Here is a 3,606-nt window from a genome sequence, read left to right on the forward strand (position 1 = left end):
GCTGTGTGGCTGTGGCTGTGTCCACTCACCCACCGGAGACGGGCAGGCAGGGCGCTGTGTAGATCTGGCTGTGTCCACACACCCACCGGAGACGGGCAGGCAGGGCGCGGTGTGGATCTGGCTGTGTCCACACACCCATGGGGGACGGTCAGACAGGGTGCCAGACTTTTGGTCTGAGACCTGAGAGTCCAGATGCCACGCATGCTGCCGCGTGGCAGCGGTGTCGCGGCTTGGGACAAGAGGAGGCCCCACGGTGAGGGCTGGCGCGCCAGGCACCACGGCGGGCGCCGAGGGTGGGGGTCACCCCCACCCCGGCCGCTGCCGCCCTCCCAGAAAGGGGACAGAACAAGAGGCAAAAAAAAGAAGAAGAAGAAGAAGAAGCCTGTGGCACCCGGTATGCCCAGGCGGTCTCCCATCCAGGTACTAACGATGGCCCGACCCTGCTTAGCTTCCAAGACCAGATGAGATAAGGGGCATTCAGGGTGGTGTGGCCACCCTCTGTGCTTCCCCGCCGCCTCCTCCAGCCCCAGGCCCCGTGGGCTCCCAGGGAAGGAAGGGGGTGATGGGCGGGGCGGGGCAGGGTGGGGGGCTGTCTCTCTATACACACACACACACTCACACTAACACAAGATGCGCCTCCATGGCTGGACTCGCCAAGGTGGAGCCCTTCCAGCCCCCCTCGTCTCCTCCCCCGGCCTCCATCACCTACCCGCTGCCCACCCCCAGCCCGTCGCCACCGCTGACTGCCCACAGCGCGCCGCGCCAGATGCTCGCCCTTTGACCCCAGCCAGGGGCCGCCCTCCCCCACAACCCCTTTCAGCTGCGCCCCCCCCTCGCCCTGTGGGTGGGCTGCCGCCTATTCCCCCGGGCCAGGGCTGGGGCACAGCGCAAGGGGGAGGGGAGCCAGTGTATGGGGACTCTCTCTGGGGATGTGTCCCATGGGTGGGGAGGGGTGGGGTGGGGTGGCGTGGTTTGTGGGGCGCTGAAGAAATCAGTCCCCTCCATCTCCTACCTCTGGAAAACGCCCAAGCCCGTGGAGAACTGCCGGCACCGCTTCCTGGGGGCTGGGACCCTCCTCTGTGTCCTCCTGTGGCCTGGTCCAAGGGGCCTGGGCCTGGCCGGGGCTGCATTGGACCCCGACCACCCTGGCGTGTGGACTCGCTAAAAATCGGCGATTAGATATTGGATTCCACCTTCATTGAGGTCATTTCACTAATGAGTGCACCGGAAAGAGTTTCCTAATCCATCTCTGAGGGTGGCAACTGAAAGAGAATTTTAAAGCTGACAGAATAGGCGAGGAAAGGCATAGGAGATTTCCACACCCAAAAAGGAAGACTTTCCCGAAATGGAAGAAAGAAACGAGCAAACAGAGACACAGTTAGCCCCCAGGATCAGAGTCTGCCCCTGAGAGAAAGTACCCTGACCAGGTTCACCTGTGGGTGGGTCGCGAGCTGGCGGCATTCAGAAGAGCGAGGCCCGCAGTCTGTGCGGAAGACACCGGCACTCGGGTGTGTGTGGCGGCACAATTCACAAGCAGCTCCAGATGTTAAGCCAAGGAGAAGCCAGGGAGTTCCCAACCCCCCAGGTGTCCTCAGCCCACGACTGGCTGCTGTGGGAATGCGAAGCCCGGCTCCTTGTCTCAGAGCGGGGTTCCCAGGAGGATCAGGCTGAAGCTGGGACTTGGCCTGAAAGTGTCCCCTCGCATGGCCACCCCCTTCCCCTTCCTGCTCCTCTACTCCTGGTGCCCCTCCATCCAGGGACCAGACCTTAAAGAGTCACCCGCAAGAGAATCCTGGTCCCAAAAGAGCCTTCTGGGGGACCCGTGCTGAGAGAGGTTGTGGGCATGGCCCGCTGGGGCTCTGCCTGACCCAGGGCTGAGAGATGCAACCTCCCAGCTCTGGGTCCCTGCAGGGGAAGCGTTGGCAAGCACAGGGCCAGTCCTCCAAAGGCCCAGGTGCAGGGAGCCCAGGCCAAGCAGCCACATCCACCGGACCCTCAATCTCAGTTTTCGGATGTTTTTGCCACTCTAAGGACCCGCAGGCCAGCTGGGCCTTCTGGCAGGACAGAGAGCCCCGGAATCCGATGTGGAGAGCTGGGTGTACGTCCCCACGAGGAGGCGGTCCCCACCTCCGCGGCTCTCCCCTTGCGGGGGGAAAAGCAGCCGCGGGGCCTCAGAGAAGACACCAGGCTGGGCGCCCACGGCACAGCGGGGGCACGTCCCCCGCAGGCCACTTAGCCATGGCCGCCACCAAAGATTCCTACGTGTAGCCCATAGAACCCCAAAAGCAACGGGACGAGTTCTGGTCACATACTCCCTCAAAATGACATCCTGGCCTTCTTCTGGAACTCCCTCCCCTCTCAGACTCTCAAGGTTTCCTCCAGCATGTCGGTTCCCACAGAGCAGACCTTTGGTCTGAGACCTGACAGTCCAGAAGCCACGCGTGCTGCCGCGTGACGGCGGTGTCGCGGCTTGGGACAAGAGGAGGCCCCACGGTGAGGGCTGGGGCGCCAGGCACCGCGGCGGGCCCTCAGGGTGGGGGTGACCCCCACCCCGGGCCGCCGCCTCGCTCCCAGAAAGGGGACAGAACAAGAGGCAAAACAACAACAACAAAAAAGAAGCAGCCTACGGCACCCGGTATTCCCAGGCAGTCTCCCATCCAAGTACTAACCAGGCCAGACCCTGCTTAGCTCCCGAGATCAGACGAGGTCGGGCGCGTTCAGGGTGGAGTGGCCCTAGACGGCGGAGGGCGCCCCTGCCCCGCTCAAAAAGCCGAGCCTCTCTGCGCTTCCCCACCGCCTCCTCCCGCCCCAGGCCCCGCGCCGGGCCAGTCTGTTGAGTTCACAGGCCAGGTCCGGCGGGCTCTGAGGGATGGGGGTGACAGGCGGGGAGGGGCGGGGCAGGCAGGGAGCGGCGGACCGGGGTGGGGGGCTGTCTCTCTCTATACACACACACACACACACACACACTCACACTCACTCACTCACACTCACATAAGATGCGCCTCCACGGCTGGACTCGCCAAGGTGGAGACCTTCCAGCCCCCTTCCTCTCCTCGCCTGGCCTCCTTCACCTACCCGCCCCCCACCCCCAGCTCCTGGCCGCCGCCACCGCCAATTGCGCACGCGCGGGTCGCCCGCCCTTTGACCCCAGGCAGGGGCCGCCCTCCCCCACAACCCCTTTCAGCTGCGCCCCCAAACCTGTGGGTGGGCTGCCGCCTATTCTCCATGGCCAGGGCTGGGGCACAGCACATAGGGGAGGGGAGCGAGTGTATGGGACGTCTCTCTCTCTCTCTAGGGATGTGTCCCATGGGTGGGGTGGCGTGGTTTGTGGGGCGTGGTTTGTGGGGCTGCATTGGACCCCTCAGCTTCGTTGAGGTCATTTCACTAATGAGTGCACCGGAAAGAGTTTCCTAATCCATCTGTGAGGGTGGCAACTGAAAGAGAATTTAAAAGCTGACAGAATAGGCGAAGAAAGGCATAGGAGATTTCCACACCCAGTAAGGAAGCCTTTCCCGAAATGGAAGAAAGAAACGAGCAAACAGAAACACCGGTAGCCCGCCAGGATCAGAGTCTGCCCCCGAGAGAAAGTACCCTGACCAGGTTCAC

The 3,606-nt window shown here is 63.2% G+C and overlaps 2 pseudogenes; both read right to left on the reverse strand.

Annotated features, from left to right (window-relative positions):
- Positions 1-379: 379 nt before the first annotated feature.
- Positions 380-499, reverse strand: LOC142872757 (uncharacterized; annotated as a pseudogene).
- Positions 500-2,620: 2,121 nt separating this feature from the next.
- LOC142872610 (uncharacterized) lies at positions 2,621-2,739 on the reverse strand (annotated as a pseudogene).
- Between the last annotated feature and the right edge of the window lie 867 nt (positions 2,740-3,606).

The sequence above is a fragment of the Microcebus murinus genome, chromosome 8 (genome assembly GCF_040939455.1).
Source record: "Microcebus murinus isolate Inina chromosome 8, M.murinus_Inina_mat1.0, whole genome shotgun sequence".
Lineage (NCBI taxonomy): Eukaryota > Metazoa > Chordata > Mammalia > Primates > Cheirogaleidae > Microcebus > Microcebus murinus.